Source organism: Oncorhynchus mykiss, chromosome 1 (assembly GCF_057628025.1).
Source record: "Oncorhynchus mykiss isolate SJ-2025 chromosome 1, ASM5762802v1, whole genome shotgun sequence".
NCBI lineage: Eukaryota > Metazoa > Chordata > Actinopteri > Salmoniformes > Salmonidae > Oncorhynchus > Oncorhynchus mykiss.
The window spans coordinates 1,366,619-1,384,703 of NC_143022.1; positions in this window are offsets into that span (position 1 = coordinate 1,366,619).

Sequence of the window (18,085 nt, forward strand, 5' to 3'; positions counted from 1 at the left end):
TCTATGTCAATTAGAGTCTTATAGCAAAGGGCCTGAATACATATGGAAAATAAGGTATTTCTGGGGGTTTTCTTCCAAAAACATGTTTTCTTTTCGCTTTGTTATTATGAGATATTGTGTGTAGATTGATGAGGGAAAATGTCATTTAATCAATTTTAGAATAAGGCTGTAACAAAATGTGGGAAAAGTTGAATAGGCCATCATTGTAAATAAAAATGGGTTCTTAGCTTACTTGCCTAGTTAAATAATTGTTAAATAAAGGTTAAAACATTTTTTTAAGTCAAGCGGTCTGAATACTTTCCGAATGCCCTGTATTGGTGAAAAACACACATATCCCTGCAAAGGAAAAGCTGTTCTCCAACGAAAGCCGAATTAAAACAGAGAAATAACTGTAGTTCAGTTTTTATTCTAACAATTGGTTGCCATGGTGAATAATCCAATAGCAATTGGTAGGACACATGAAAGAGTTTACCGGAATCTCTACATTAAAAATACTGTTGATCTAATGACATTTTGTAGTATTCAAAATTCAAATATAAGGGGCTTTTATACAACTTATATATTTTAAACAAGCAATTTATAAACTGCACACACACCAAAAACCCTGTTGCCTTGACAAGAGTCAATAAATCACTAGTATCGATCAGGTTGTAGGCCTATGTGCTTTTGAAACTAACGCAACTGGAGAAAAAAAAACACATGGAAACTGGTTTATGGGTAATTCAAATTTCCTTTCATCTCGGCAAGGCCAAACGAGGAAATGAATTTTTAAAAATCACATTTTTCCTTGTGTCAATTTCAACGCCAGTAAATGGTCTAATGCAAAATGCTTTGATTTCCCACTTATCTCTAAATGTGAGTAGCGGACAAAATATAAAAACAACAAGATTGTTCTATTTCCATGTAATAATATATTTATTTTTCTTTTCATGTGTCCAAATTCGAAATACCAAAACCAAGTTTTTTTATTTTTCAGTTGGAAGATATTATATTGTCGAAAACAAAAAAGCACTCATCGGTAGATAATGATCTTAGAAAATAACGAATCGGTTCCATTTCTCATTACTGGTGATGTGGGTTGGGCTAAATCCATAGTCTTGTATCGTTGGCCAAAGGCATATCCTGTTCAAACCTAGCCTTCAAAATAAGAGTTGAGTGTGTGTTGTGCGACTTTGTGTGTGTTAAAAAATACATACTTGTGTTGTTTCTAGAGCATATAGCGAGTACTTAAGTCAACTATCATTTATCAAGAGCGATTCCAAAAATAAGAAGGCGAAAAGGCAAGTTTGTACTAAGTTTACTAGAAGTTTTATAAGCGTAGGTCTATTTGGGAGGTCTGGAAAACAAAGCAGGCATGTGAGCATCCTTTTTGACTATTTGGCTCCCTTCGCCAGGGAGGCTATCCCATAACACCTTGCATTGGCGAAAATGTGAGACCGAAGTCCGCGCCCAGGACAAAATGGATGCGGTCCAAACACTTTAAAAAGGCACCCTCGTCCACTTACCCTCGTCCACTTACCCTTCGTTGTCACGTTCTGACCATCGTTCGTGTGTGTTTTCCTTGTTTTAGTGTTGGTCAGGACGTGAGCTGGGTGGGCATTCTATGTTGTGTGTCTGGTTTGTCTATTTCTATGTTTGGCCTGATATGGTTCTCAATCAGAGGCAGGTGTTAGTCATTGTCTCTGATTGGGAACCATATTTAGGTAGCCTGTATTGTGTTGGGTTTTGTGGGTGATTGTTCCTGTCTCTGTGTTTGTTGCACCAGATAGGGCTGTTTCAGTTTTGTCACATTTCTTGTTTTGTAGATTGTTCATCTTTATTAAAGATAGTAACCACGCTGCGTTTTGGTCCGCCTCTCTTTCCCCAGAAGAAAGCCGTTACAGAATCACCCACCAACCAAGGACCAAGCGGCGTGGTAAACAGAGACAGCAGCAACAGCAGCAGCAGCAAAAGCAGCAGCAGGAGAAGCGACAGGTGCAGCAGCAGCAGCAGTAGCAGCAGGAGGAGCAACAGGTGCAGCAGCAGGAGAAGCAACAGGTGCAGTAGCAGCAGCAAGAGAAGCAACAGGTGCAGCAGCAGCAGTAGCAGCAGGAGAAGCAACAGGAGCAGCAGGAGAAGCAACAGGTGCAGCAGCAGCAGCAGCAGCAGGAGAAGCAACAGGTGCAGCAGCAGGAGAAGCAACAGGTGCAGCAGCAGGAGAAGCAACAGGTGCAGCAGCAGGAGAAGCAACAGGTGCAGCAGCAGGAGAAGCAACAGGTGCAGCAGCAGGAGAAGCAACAGGTGCAGCAGCAGGAGAAGCAACAGGTGCAGCAGCAGGAGAAGCAACAGGTGCAGCAGCAGCAGCAGGAGAAGCAACAGGTGCAGCAGCAGGAGAAGCAACAGGTGCAGCAGCAGCAGCAGGAGAAGCAACAGGTGCAGCAGCAGCAGGAGAAGCAACAGGTGCAGCAGCAGGAGAAGCAACAGGTGCAGCAGCAGGAGAAGCAACAGGTGCAGCAGCAGGAGAAGCAACAGGTGCAGCAGCAGGAGAAGCAACAGGTGCAGCAGCAGGAGAAGCAACAGGTGCAGCAGCAGGAGAAGCAACAGGTGCAGCAGCAGCAGCAGGAGAAGCAACAGGTGCAGCAGCAGCAGGAGAAGCAGCAGGAGAAGCAACAGGTGCAGCAGCAGCAGCAGCAGGAGAAGCAACAGGTGCAGCAGCAGCAGCAGGAGAAGCAACAGGTGCAGCAGCAGGAGAAGCAACAGGTGCAGCAGCAGGAGAAGCAACAGGTGCAGCAGCAGGAGAAGCAACAGGTGCAGCAGCAGCAGCAGGAGAAGCAACAGGTGCAGCAGCAGCAGCAGGAGAAGCAACAGGTGCAGCAGCAGGAGAAGCAACAGGTGCAGCAGCAGGAGAAGCAACAGGTGCAGCAGCAGGAGAAGTAACAGGTGCAGCAGCAGGAGAAGCAACAGGTGCAGCAGCAGCAGCAGGAGAAGCAACAGGTGCAGCAGCAGGAGAAGCAACAGGTGCAGCAGCAGGAGAAGCAACAGGTGCAGCAGCAGCAGCAGGAGAAGCAACAGGTGCAGCAGCAGCAGCAGGAGAAGCAACAGGTGCAGCAGCAGCAGGAGGAGCAACAGGTGCAGCAGCAGCAGCAGGAGGAGCAACAGGTGCAGCAGCAGCAGCAGGAGAAGCAACAGGTGCAGCAGCAGCAGCAGGAGAAGCAACAGGTGCAGCAGCAGCAGCAGGAGAAGCAACAGGTGCAGCAGCAGCAGCAGGAGAAGCAACAGGTGCAGCAGCAGCAGCAGGAGAAGCAAAAGGTGCAGCAGCAGCAGCAGCAGGAGAAGCAGCAGTGGGAGAGGCTGCACTATTTGGAGAAATGGACTTGGGAGGAGATCCTTGACGGGAAAGGACCCTGGGCAGAGCCAGGGGAATATTGTCGCCCCAAAGCCGAGCTGGAGGCAGCGAAAGCAGAGAGGCGGCATTATGAGGAGCTAGCACGGCAGAGCGGCTGGAAGCCCGAGAGGCAGCCCCAAAAATGTATTGGGGGGGCACAGGGAGAGTGTGGCAGTCAGGAGCCAGACCTGAGCCAACTCCCCCTGTTTACCGTAAGGAGCCATGGATGTTATTGGAGCTATCGGCGAAGCTGAGGGCTGAGTCTGAGAGGGTCAAGGAGTTATTGGACAGAATGGAGGAGAGTGAACGGATGGGAGATGAGGAGACACTCGAGGAGGTGTTAATAGAATTGGGGGAGTGTGAAGAAAGAGAGCAGTTGATTTGGCGTAGTATGCAAGGCATTCGCCCTGAGGTGCGTGTCCGCAGCCCCGTACCACCAGTGCCGGCACCCCGCACCAGGCTGTCTCTCCGTCCCATCAACACAGGTGCTCCCGCCTGTCCGGCGCTACCAGAGTTTCCGCCCCTCAGCCCAGAGGCGCCAGCGCCCCTCAGCCCAGAGGCGCCAGAGCTTCTCTGTCCAGCGCTGCCAGAGCCCCTCATTCCAGAGGCGCCAGAGCCCCTCATTCCAGAGGCGCCAGAGCCCCTCATTCCAGAGGCGCCAGAGCCCCTCATTCCAGAGGCGCCAGAGCCCCTCATTCCAGAGGCGCCAGTGCTCCTCAGTCCAGCGCTGCCAGAGCCTTCCTCTCCAGCGTTGCCGGAGCTTCCCGTCTGTCCAGCGCCATCAGTCGCCTGTCTGCCCAGCGCCGCCTGAGCTACCCGACTGCCCAGTGCCGCCAGTCTGCCCAGTGCCATTCAGCCAGTCTCCGCCATTCAGCCAGTCTCCGCCATTCAGCCAGGATCCGCCAGTCAGCCAGGATCCGCCAGTCAGCCAGGATCTGCCAGGATCTGCCAGGATCCGCCAGGATCCGCCATTCAGCCAGGATCCGCCATTCAGCCAGGATCCGCCATTCAGCCAGGATCCGCCATTCAGCCAGGATCCGCCAGTCTGCCAGGATCCGCCAGTCAGCCAGGATCTTCCAGATCCGCCATTCAGCCAGGACCCGCCATTCAGCCAGGACCAGCCATTCAGCCAGGACCCGCCATTCAGCCAGGACCCGCCATTCAGCCAGGATCCGCCAGTCAGCCAGGATCTGCCGGATCCGCCAGTCAGCCAGGATTTGCCGGAACCGCCAGTCAGCCAGGATTTGCCGGAACCGCCAGTCAGCCAGGATCTGCCGGAACCGCCAGTCAGCCAGGATCTGCCGGAACCGCCAGTCAGCCAGGATCTGCCGGAACCGCCAGTCAGCCAGGATCTGCCGGAACCGCCAGTCAGCCAGGATCTGCTAGATCCATCAACCTGCCTGAGCTTCCCCTCAGTCCCGAGCTTCCCCTCAGTCCCGAGCTTCCCCTCAGTCCCGGGCTGCCCCTCAGTCCCGGGCTGCCCCTCAGTCCCGGGCTGCCCCTCAGTCCCGGGCTGCCCCTCAGTCCGGAGCTGCCCCTCAGTCCAGTGGGGCCCGTTGTTAGGGTTCCTAGGCCAAGGTTAGCGGCGAGGGTCGCCACTCAAGGGACGCTAAGGAGGTGGACTAAGACAATTATGGAGTGGGTTCCACGTCCAGCGCCAGAGCCGCCACCGCGGACAGATGCCCACCCAGACCCTCCCCTATAGGTTTAGGTTGTACGTTCGGAGTCCGCACCTTGGGGGGGGGGTACTGTCACGTTCTGACCATCGTTCGTGTGTGTTTTCCTTGTTTTAGTGTTGGTCAGGATGTGAGCTGGGTGGGCATTCTATGTTGTGTGTCTGGTTTGTCTATTTCTATGTTTGGCCTGATATGGTTCTCAATCAGAGGCAGGTGTTAGTCATTGTCTCTGATTGGGAACCATATTTAGGTACCCTGTTTTGTGTTGGGTTTTGTGGGTGATTGTTCCTGTCTCTGTGTTTGTTGCACCAGATAGGGCTGTTTCAGTTTTGTCACATTTCTTGTTTTGTAGATTGTTCATCTTTATTAAAGATAGTAACCACGCTGCGTTTTGGTCCGCCTCTCTTTCCCCAGAAGAAAGCCTTTACACTCGTCCACTTACCCTCGTCCACTTACCCTCGTCCACTTACCCTCGTCCACTTACCCTTGGGGGAATCCCAGTCGCCATCTTGGAGGGCGGTCCAAATGATTAGCCAAGCAAGGGAAGATTGCAACGTAAGCCCCTCACCCTTGTTTTCAGTCGGCTTTGCGAGTGTACAATTATGTTCTCTCCGAGGCCTGAAACTCCCCATAAATCAACGAATGTACATCTGCTAAGAAAAGTCATGAACAGTGTCAAGTGATAAAAACAATCAAGCATCCCAGAAAAGTGCTAAAAAAGGTTCATGAAATCAATAATTTGCTAGTAACAGATGACATTCATCTCTGAAACTCAGCTAGATAATACCTTAGATGATACAGTGGTAGTAATAGAAGGTTATAACATCGACAGAGAAGATAGAAATGCCAAAGTTGGAGGTGTTTCTGTTTATATTCAGAACCACATTCCTGTAAAACTTAGAGAGCATCTCATGTTAAATACTGTTGAAGTAATATGACTACAGGTTCATCTGCCTCACCTGAAGCTGCTATAGACCACCAAGTGCTAACAGTCAGTATCTGGATAACGTGTGAAATGCTTGATAATGTCTGTGACATCAACAGAGCGGTATATTTTCTGAGTGATTTAAATATCGACTGGCTTTCATCAAGCTGCCCACTCAAGGAAAAGCTTCAAACTCTAACTAGTGCCTGTAACCTGGTTCAGGTTATCAGTCAACCTACCAGGGTAGTTACAAACAGCACAGGAATTAAATCAGCAACATGTATTGATCACATCTTTACTAATGCTGCAGATATCTGCTCTATAGCAGTATCTAAATCCATTGGATGTAGTGATCACAATATAGTAGCCTAAACCAGTAGCCAGTTACTAATAAGCACGCACCCACTAAGAAAATGACTATAAAAACTGAAATCCCCACGGATTGATGAGGAATTGAACAATTGCATGGTTGAGAGGGATGAGGTGAAAGGAATGGCAAATAAGTCTGGCTGCACAACTGACTGGCAAACGTACTGCAAACTGAGAAATCATGTGACTAAACTAACACAAAAAGAAGAGGAAACGGTACTAAATGTCACCTGTTAAATGGGATACTTCACAGGCTGTAACTACTCATGGTTATATAATGATGTTCATTAGAGTTGTGATCTGTTAAATGGGATACTTCCCTAATGTCCCTGGTCACCCACATAACGTGTTTGTACCAAATCTGAGTAAGACATTAAAACATCTTCATTGTACAGATGAACTCCTTTCAAAAAGGTGAACCGGGACATTTCTGGAAATGTTTACAATTGAGAGAATGTTTGTAATCCTTAGAATCTGGAAGGACCTCTCCTACTCTGAAACAGTGGACAGAATCACTGTTGGTATGGTTACAGCAGCTAGAGTAATCCTTAGAATCTGGAAGGACCTCTCCTACTCTGAAACAGTGGACAGAATCACTGTTGGTATGGTTACAGCAGCTAGAGTAATCCTTAGATTCTGGAAGGACCTCTCCTACTCTGAAACAGTGGACAGAATCACTGTTGGTATGGTTACAGCAGCTAGAGTAATCCTTAGATTCTGGAAGGACCTCTCCTACTCTGAAACAGTGGACAGAATCACTGTTGGTATGGCTACAGCAGCTAGAATAATCCTTAGAATCTGGAAGGGTCACTCCTACTCTGAAACAGTGGTCAGAATCACTGTTGGTATGGTTACAGCAGCTAGAGTAATCCTTAGATTCTGGAAGGACCTGTCCTACTCTGAAACAGTGGTCAGAATCACTGTTGGTATGGTTACAGCAGCTAGAGTAATCCTTAGATTCTGGAAGGACCTCTCCTACTCTGAAACAGTGGTCAGAATCACTGTTGGTATGGTTACAGCAGCTAGAGTAATCCTTAGATTCTGGAAGGACCTCTCCTACTCTGAAACAGTGGTCAGAATCACTGTTGGTATGGTTACAGAAGCTAGAGTAATCCTTAGAATCTGGAAGGACCTCTCCTACTCTGAAACAGTGGGAATAATCACTGTTGGTATGGTTACAGCAGCTAGAGTAATCCTTAGATTCTGGAAGGACCTCTCCTACTCTGAAACAGTGGGAATAATCACTGTTGGTATGGTTACAGCAGCTAGAGTAATCCTTAGATTCTGGAAGGACCTCTCCTACTCTGAAACAGTGGGAATAATCACTGTTGGTATGGTTACAGCAGCTAGAGTAATCCTTAGATTCTGGAAGGACCTCTCCTACTCTGAAACAGTGGGAATAATCACTGTTGGTATGGTTACAGCAGCTAGAGTAATCCTTAGATTCTGGAAGGACCTCTCCTACTCTGAAACAGTGGGAATAATCACTGTTGGTATGGTTACAGCAGCTAGAGTAATCCTTAGATTCTGGAAGGACCTCTCCTACTCTGAAACAGTGGGAATAATCACTGTTGGTATGGTTACAGCAGCTAGAGTAATCCTTAAAATCTGGAAGGACCTCTCCTACTCTGAAACAGTGGGAATAATCACTGTTGGTATGGTTACAGCAGCTAGAGTAATCCTTAGATTCTGGAAGGACCTCTCCTACTCTGAAACAGTGGGAATAATCACTGTTGGTATGGTTACAGCAGCTAGAGTAATCCTTAGATTCTGGAAGGACCTCTCCTACTCTGAAACAGTGGGAATAATCACTGTTGGTATGGTTACAGCAGCTAGAGTAATCCTTAGATTCTGGAAGGACCTCTCCTACTCTGAAACAGTGGGAATAATCACTGTTGGTATGGTTACAGCAGCTAGAGTAATCCTTAGATTCTGGAAGGGTCACTCCTACTCTGAAACAGTGGGAAGAATCACTGTTGGTATGGTTACAGCAGCTAGAGTAATCCTTAGATTCTGGAAGGACCTCTCCTACTCTGAAACAGTGGGAATAATCACTGTTGGTATGGTTACAGCAGCTAGAGTAATCCTTAGATTCTGGAAGGGTCACTCCTACTCTGAAACAGTGGATAGAATCACTGTTGGTATGGTTACAGCAGCTAGAGTAATCCTTAGAATCTGGAAGGGTCACTCCTACTCTGAAACAGTGGATAGAATCACCGTTGGTATGGTTACAGCAGCTAGAGTAATCCTTAGATTCTGGAAGGACCTCTCCTACTCTGAAACAGTGGATAGAATCACCGTTGGTATGGTTACAGCAGCTAGAGTAATCCTTAGATTCTGGAAGGACCTCTCCTACTCTGAAACAGTGGGAATAATCACTGTTGGTATGGTTACAGCAGCTAGAGTAATCCTTAGATTCTGGAAGGACCTCTCCTACTCTGAAACAGTGGATAGAATCACCGTTGGTATGGTTACAGCAGCTAGAGTAATCCTTAGATTCTGGAAGGACCTCTCCTACTCTGAAACAGTGGGAATAATCACTGTTGGTATGGTTACAGCAGCTAGAGTAATCCTTAGATTCTGGAAGGGTCACTCCTACTCTGAAACAGTGGATAGAATCACTGTTGGTATGGTTACAGCAGCTAGAGTAATCCTTAGAATCTGGAAGGGTCACTCCTACTCTGAAACAGTGGATAGAATCACCGTTGGTATGGTTACAGCAGCTAGAGTAATCCTTAGATTCTGGAAGGACCTCTCCTACTCTGAAACAGTGGATAGAATCACCGTTGGTATGGTTACAGCAGCTAGAGTAATCCTTAGATTCTGGAAGGACCTCTCCTACTCTGAAACAGTGGGAATAATCACTGTTGGTATGGTTACAGCAGCTAGAGTAATCCTTAGATTCTGGAAGGACCTCTCCTACTCTGAAACAGTGGATAGAATCACCGTTGGTATGGTTACAGCAGCTAGAGTAATCCTTAGATTCTGGAAGGACCTCTCCTACTCTGAAACAGTGGGAATAATCACTGTTGGTATGGTTACAGCAGCTAGAGTAATCCTTAGAATCTGGAAGGACCTCTCCTACTCTGAAACAGTGGGAATAATCACTGTTGGTATGGTTACAGCAGCTAGAGTAATCCTTAGATTCTGGAAGGACCTCTCCTACTCTGAAACAGTGGGAATAATCACTGTTGGTATGGTTACAGCAGCTAGAGTAATCCTTAGAATCTGGAAGGGTCACTCCTACTCTGAAACAGTGGGAAGAATCACTGTTGGTATGGTTACAGCAGCTAGAGTAATCCTTAGATTCTGGAAGGACCACTCCTACTCTGAAACAGTGGGAATAATCACTGTTGGTATGGTTACAGCAGCTAGAGTAATCCTTAGATTCTGGAAGGACCTCTCCTACTCTGAAACAGTGGGAATAATCACTGTTGGTATGGTTACAGCAGCTAGAGTAATCCTTAGATTCTGGAAGGGTCACTCCTACTCTGAAACAGTGGGAAGAATCACTTTTGGTATGGTTACAGCAGCTAGAGTAATCCTTAGATTCTGGAAGGACCTCTCCTACTCTGAAACAGTGGGAATAATCACTGTTGGTATGGTTACAGCAGCTAGAGTAATCCTTAGATTCTGGAAGGGTCACTCCTACTCTGAAACAGTGGATAGAATCACTGTTGGTATGGTTACAGCAGCTAGAGTAATCCTTAGAATCTGGAAGGGTCACTCCTACTCTGAAACAGTGGATAGAATCACCGTTGGTATGGTTACAGCAGCTAGAGTAATCCTTAGATTCTGGAAGGGTCACTCCTACTCTGAAACAGTGGATAGAATCACCGTTGGTATGGTTACAGCAGCTAGAGTAATCCTTAGATTCTGGAAGGGTCACTCCTACTCTGAAACAGTGGGAATAATCACTGTTGGTATGGTTACAGCAGCTAGAGTAATCCTTAGATTCTGGAAGGACCTCTCCTACTCTGAAACAGTGGATAGAATCACCGTTGGTATGGTTACAGCAGCTAGAGTAATCCTTAGATTCTGGAAGGACCTCTCCTACTCTGAAACAGTGGATAGAATCACCGTTGGTATGGTTACAGCAGCTAGAGTAATCCTTAGATTCTGGAAGGACCTCTCCTACTCTGAAACAGTGGGAATAATCACTGTTGGTATGGTTACAGCAGCTAGAGTAATCCTTAGAATCTGGAAGGACCTCTCCTACTCTGAAACAGTGGGAATAATCACTGTTGGTATGGTTACAGCAGCTAGAGTAATCCTTAGATTCTGGAAGGACCTCTCCTACTCTGAAACAGTGGGAATAATCACTGTTGGTATGGTTACAGCAGCTAGAGTAATCCTTAGAATCTGGAAGGGTCACTCCTACTCTGAAACAGTGGGAAGAATCACTGTTGGTATGGTTACAGCAGCTAGAGTAATCCTTAGATTCTGGAAGGACCACTCCTACTCTGAAACAGTGGGAATAATCACTGTTGGTATGGTTACAGCAGCTAGAGTAATCCTTAGATTCTGGAAGGACCTCTCCTACTCTGAAACAGTGGGAATAATCACTGTTGGTATGGTTACAGCAGCTAGAGTAATCCTTAAAATCTGGAAGGACCTCTCCTACTCTGAAACAGTGGGAATAATCACTGTTGGTATGGTTACAGCAGCTAGAGTAATCCTTAGATTCTGGAAGGACCTCTCCTACTCTGAAACAGTGGGAATAATCACTGTTGGTATGGTTACAGCAGCTAGAGTAATCCTTAGATTCTGGAAGGACCTCTCCTACTCTGAAACAGTGGGAATAATCACTGTTGGTATGGTTACAGCAGCTAGAGTAATCCTTAGATTCTGGAAGGACCTCTCCTACTCTGAAACAGTGGGAATAATCACTGTTGGTATGGTTACAGCAGCTAGAGTAATCCTTAGATTCTGGAAGGGTCACTCCTACTCTGAAACAGTGGGAAGAATCACTGTTGGTATGGTTACAGCAGCTAGAGTAATCCTTAGATTCTGGAAGGACCTCTCCTACTCTGAAACAGTGGGAATAATCACTGTTGGTATGGTTACAGCAGCTAGAGTAATCCTTAGATTCTGGAAGGGTCACTCCTACTCTGAAACAGTGGATAGAATCACTGTTGGTATGGTTACAGCAGCTAGAGTAATCCTTAGAATCTGGAAGGGTCACTCCTACTCTGAAACAGTGGATAGAATCACCGTTGGTATGGTTACAGCAGCTAGAGTAATCCTTAGATTCTGGAAGGGTCACTCCTACTCTGAAACAGTGGATAGAATCACCGTTGGTATGGTTACAGCAGCTAGAGTAATCCTTAGATTCTGGAAGGGTCACTCCTACTCTGAAACAGTGGGAATAATCACTGTTGGTATGGTTACAGCAGCTAGAGTAATCCTTAGATTCTGGAAGGACCTCTCCTACTCTGAAACAGTGGATAGAATCACCGTTGGTATGGTTACAGCAGCTAGAGTAATCCTTAGATTCTGGAAGGACCTCTCCTACTCTGAAACAGTGGATAGAATCACCGTTGGTATGGTTACAGCAGCTAGAGTAATCCTTAGATTCTGGAAGGACCTCTCCTACTCTGAAACAGTGGGAATAATCACTGTTGGTATGGTTACAGCAGCTAGAGTAATCCTTAGAATCTGGAAGGACCTCTCCTACTCTGAAACAGTGGGAATAATCACTGTTGGTATGGTTACAGCAGCTAGAGTAATCCTTAGATTCTGGAAGGACCTCTCCTACTCTGAAACAGTGGGAATAATCACTGTTGGTATGGTTACAGCAGCTAGAGTAATCCTTAGAATCTGGAAGGGTCACTCCTACTCTGAAACAGTGGGAATAATCACTTTTGCTATGGTTACAGCAGCTAGAGTAATCCTTAGATTCTGGAAGGACCTCTCCTACTCTGAAACAGTGGGAATAATCACTGTTGGTATGGTTACAGCAGCTAGAGTAATCCTTAGATTCTGGAAGGACCTCTCCTACTCTGAAACAGTGGGAATAATCACTGTTGGTATGGTTACAGCAGCTAGAGTAATCCTTAGATTCTGGAAGGACCTCTCCTACTCTGAAACAGTGGGAAGAATCACTGTTGGTATGGTTACAGCAGCTAGAGTAATCCTTAGATTCTGGAAGGACCACTCCTACTCTGAAACAGTGGATAGAATCACCGTTGGTATGGTTACAGCAGCTAGAGTAATCCTTAGAATCTGGAAGGACCACTCCTACTCTGAAACAGTGGATAGAATCACCGTTGGTATGGTTACAGCAGCTAGAGTAATCCTTAGAATCTGGAAGGGTCACTCCTACTCTGAAACAGTGGATAGAATCACCGTTGGTATGGTTACAGCAGCTGTAGTAATCCTTAGAATCTGGAAGGGTCACTCCTACTCTGAAACAGTGGATATAATCACTGTTGGAGGTGGCATCTTATGAACAAATGCTTGCTAGGATCACTGGTAGAAACAACAATTCTAGAAGCTAAATGTGTTTTCTAAGTCCTTCTTCTTAGACTGGGAGGTGATTACTTACACTTGTGAACCCATTTAGTTCTGTATTGTAGCTTGTGAGATAATATTTGACTATGTATGTGTGCTATGTTGGAGGATATGCCCATTTCTTTGTTTGTTTGTGGAATAAAATGGACTATTGTCCACTGAGGGGAGGACGGCTCATAATAATGGCTGGAATGGAGTGAATGGAATGGCATGTAACGCATGGAAACCATGTGTTACATGTATTTGGTACCATTCCACCTATTTCACTCAAGCTATTACCACAAACCTGTCTTACCCAATTCAGGTGTCACCAACCTCCTGTGCTGTACAAAATAGAATTGGTTTGACTTGATTATGTACACCTGGGGAAATAGACATTAAGGAGACTGGACATTTACAGAATGTTTTGATAGAAATGTATAGATCCCATATGGAACAGTGTGTGCTCTATTCATTCCATGATTTTTTTTGTTGTTGTATTTTACTGCCTTTTTCTCCCCAATTATGATCTTGTCTCATCGCTGCAACTCCCCAACGGGCTCAGGAGGCAAGGTTGTGGTGTAATGATCATGCTGTTTAATCAGCTTCTTGATATGCCACACCTGTCAGGTGGATGGATTATTCTTTTGGAGAGATTGGAAACCCAAATTGGTGTACACGGACAAGTTCTGGCCTGGTTTAGATCTTATCTGTCGGAAAGATATCAGTTTGTCTCTGTGAATGGTTTGTCCTCTGACAAATCAACTGTGCATTTCGGTGTTCCTCAAGGTTCCGTTTTAGGACCACTATTGTTTTCACTATATATTTTACCTCTTGGGAATGTCATTCGAAAACATAATGTTAACTTTCACTGCTATGCAGATGACACACAGCTGTACATTTCAATGAAACATGGTGAAGCCCCAAAATTGCCCTCGCTAGAAGCCTGTGTTTCAGACATAAGGAAGTGGATGGCTGCAAACTTTCTACTTTTAAACTCGGACAAAACAGAGATGCTTGTTCTAGGTCACAAGAAACAAAGAGATCTTCTGTTGAATCTGACAATTCATCTTGATGGTTGTAGAGTCGTCTCAAATAAAACTGTGAAGGACCTCGGCGTTACTCTGGACCCTGATCTCTCTTTTGACGAACATATCAAGACTGTTTCAAGGACAACTTTTTTCCATCTACGTAACATTGCAAAAATCAGGAACTTTCTGTCCAAAAATTATGCATAAAAATTTATCCATGCTTTTGTTACTTCTGGGTTAGACTACTGCAATGCTCTACTTTCCGGCTACCCCGATAAAGCACTAAATAAACTTCAGCTAGTGCTAAATACGGCTGCTAGAATCCTGACTAGAACCAAAAAATTTGATCATATTACTCCAGTGCTAGCCTCCCTACACTGGCTTCCTGTTAAGGCAAGGGCTGATTTCAAGGTTTTACTGCTAAACTACAAAGCAACCTATCTTTCCGATTTGGTCCTGCCGTACATACCTACACCTACTCTACGGTCACAAGACGCAGGCCTCCTAATTGTCCCTAGAATTTCTAAGCAAACAGCTGGAGGCAGGGCTTTCTCCTATAGAGCTCCATTTTTATGGAATGGTCTGCCTACCCATGTCAGAGACGCAAACTCGGTCTCAACCTTTAAGTCTTTACTGAAGACTCATCTCTTCAGTAGGTCATATGATTTAGTGTAGTCTGGCCCAGGAGTGTGAAGGTGAACGGAAAGGCTCTGGAGCAACGAACCGCCATTGCTGTCTCTGCCTGGCCGGTTCCCCTCTTTCCACTGGGATTCTCTGCCTCTAACCCTATTACAGGGGCTGAGTCACTGGCTTACTGGTGCTCTTTCATGCCGTCCCAAGGAGGGGTGTGTCACTTGAGTGGGTTGAGTCACTGACGTGAACTTCCTGTCTGGGTTGGCAGCCCCCCTTGGGTTGTGCCATGGCGAAGATCTTTGTGGGCTATTCTCGGCCTTGTCTCAGGATGGTAAGTTGGTGGTTGAAGATATCCGTCTAGTGGTGTGGGGGCTGTGCTTTGGCAAAGTGGGTGGGGTTATATCCTTTCTGTTTGGCTGTTTGGGTATCATCGGATGGGGCCACAGTGTCCCCCTGTCAGGGGGCTAGGCTCAGTTTGTTATATCTGGAGTACTTCTCCTGTCTTATCCTGTCTTTTCCTAGCCACCGTGCTTCAACACCTGCATTGCTTGCTGTTTGGGGTTTTAGGCTGGGTTTCTGTACAGCACTTTGCAATATCAGCTGATGTAAGAAGGGCTATATAAATACATTTGATTTGAAATTTGATTTTAGGATGATGTTGTACACTGCCCAGACAAACTCTGAGCTCGGATTAAAATCAACTCATAAAAGTTTATCTCAGCTGCTAATCACGACAGTTTGAGGTACAGCAAAGGAAAGATAGTGTTGATGCTCATTGACAATGTTGCAAATGATGGAGAATAACCAATCACAATGAGGCATCAGCAGCTTTGAACTCTGTAGGTTCAGACGGTGAATGTGACCGGACATCTTAAAACGTTTGATAGAGTTTCTACATGATCACATGATCACATGATCACTTAGCGTTCTTTTAATTATCGCCTGATATGTATTCATAACCTTTTTTAACCATTTCTGATGGTTGTTCAAAAGCAGAATTTAGACAATATTACCGTTATATCAACACACTCGTAACTCCTATTTAACAACTATATTGTCACTTGTGCTCCTTCTCTGGACTCAAGGTCACCAGGCTGCTCGTTATGGCGCACACCTGTCACCATCATTACGCGCACCTGCGCGTCATCAGACTCACCTGGACTCCATCACTTCCCTGATTACCTCCCCTATACAAACTCAGCAACAAAAAAAAACATACCTTTTTCAGGACCCTGTCTATCAAGAGAATTCATAAAAATCCGAATAACATCACAGATCTTAATTGTAAAGGGTTTAAACACATGCTTGTTCAATGAACCATAAACAATTAATGAACATGCACTTGTGGAACGGTCATTAAGACACTAACAGCTCACAGACAGTAGGCAATTAAGGTCACAGTTATTAAAACTTAGGACACTAAAGAGGCCTTTCTACTGACTCTGAAAAACACCAAAAGAAAGATGCACAAGATCCCTGCTCATCTGCGTGAACGTGCCTTATACATGCTGCAAGGAGGCATGAGGACTGCAGATGTGGCCAGGGCAATACATCGCAATGTCCGTACTGTGAGACGCCTAAGACAGCGCTACAGGGAGACAGGATGGACAGCTGATCATCCTCGCAGTGGCAGACCACGTGTAACAACACCTGCACAGGATCAGTACATCCGAACATCACACCTGCGGGACAGGTACAGGATGGCAACAACAACTGCTGAGTTACACCAGGAACGCACAATCCCTCCATCAGTGCTCAGACTGTCCGCAATAGTCTGAGAGAGGCTGGACTGAGAGCTTGTAGGCATGTTGTAAGGCAGGTCCTCACCAGACATCACCAGCAACAACATCGCTTATGGGCACAAACCCACTGTCGCTGGACCAGACAGGACTGGCAAAAAGTGCTCTTCACTGACGAGTCACGGTTTTGTCTCACCGGGGGTGATGGTCGGATTCGCATTTATCGTAAAACATGGTTGGCACGTTACTGTACTTATACGTGGGATATTGTTTTTCAATATAGCTGAAGTGCGTCTTTAATCATTCCCTAAGCACATTTCTTATGGATAACATAATTGGTCAGAAGAACGATCAGAATTATCAGTGGGATCAGTGACCCTGCAGGACACCTGGAGATTCTCTGTCCAGCAGGCAGGAAGAACTGCTTGTGTGTGTGTCTACGTGTGTCTACGTATGTGTTTTACATACCTTCACCCTGCCTGAAGCCAATTTGCGTGGTCACCTGGGAGAGACTGAGCTTGTTGTGTTTCAGTCCATTACTTTTCAACCACAGCTGAGGAGATCATGGTTTACACTTCCTCCTCCATATTTCCAGACCATTACACAGCCACCGGGCTATGCAATGACCCTGCTTGTATGGACAGAGGAGGGGGAGAGAGATGACAGGGGAGAAAAACAAAAGGAGGCAGTGAGAATGGAGGGTGGAGGAGGGAGAGAGAGAACAGTTGAAGTGGGAAGTTTACATACACCTTGGCCAAATACATTGAAGCTCAGTTTCACAATTCCCAACATTTAATCCATATAAAAATGACCTGTTTGAGGTCAGTTAGGATCACCACTTTATTTTAAGAAAAATAGTAGAGAGAATGATTTATTTCATCACATTCCCAGTGGGTCAGAAGTTTACATACAATCAATTAGTATTAGCATTTCCTTTAAATTGTTTAACTTGGGTCAAACGTTTCGGGTAGCCTTCCACAAGCTTCCCACAATAAATTGGGTGAATTTTGGCCCATTCCTCCTGACAGAGCTGGTGTAACTGAGTCAGGTTTGTACGCCTCCTTGCTCACACACGCTTTTTCAGTTCTGCCCACAAATTTTCTATAGAATTGAGGTCAGGGCTTTGTGATGGCCACTCCAATAACTTGACTTTGTTGTCCTTAAGGCATTTTGCCCCAACTTTGGAAGTATGCTTGGGGACACTGTCCATGTGGAAGACACATTTGACCAAGCTTTAACTTCCTGACTGATGTCTTGAGATGTTGCTTCAATATATCCACATAATTTTCCTTCTCGTGATGCCGTCTATTTTGTGAAGTGCACCAATCCCTCCTGCAGCAAAGCACCCCACAACATGATGCTGCCACCCCCGTGCTTCACGGTTGGGATGGTGTTCTTTGTCCCCATGTGCAGTTGCAAACCGTATTCTGGCTTTTTTATGGCAGTTTTGGAGCAGTGGCTTCTTCCTTGCTGAGCGACCTTTCAGGTTATGTCGATATAGGACTTGTTTTACTGTGGATATAGATACTTTTGTACCTGTTTCCTCCAGCATCTTCACGAGGTCTTTTGCTGTTGTTCTGGGATTGATTTGCACTTTTCGCATTAAAGTACATTCATCTCTAGGAGACAGAACGCGTCTCCTTCCTGAAAGGTATGATGGCTGCGTGGTCCCATGGTGTTTATACTTGCGTACTATTGTTTGTACAGATGAACGTGGTACCTTCAGGCGTTTGGAAATTGCTCCCAAGGATGAACCAGACTAGTGGCGGTTTACAATATTTTTTCTTAGGTCTTGGCTGATTTCTTTTGATATTCCCATGATGTCAAGAAAAGAGGCACTGAGTTTGAAGGTAGGC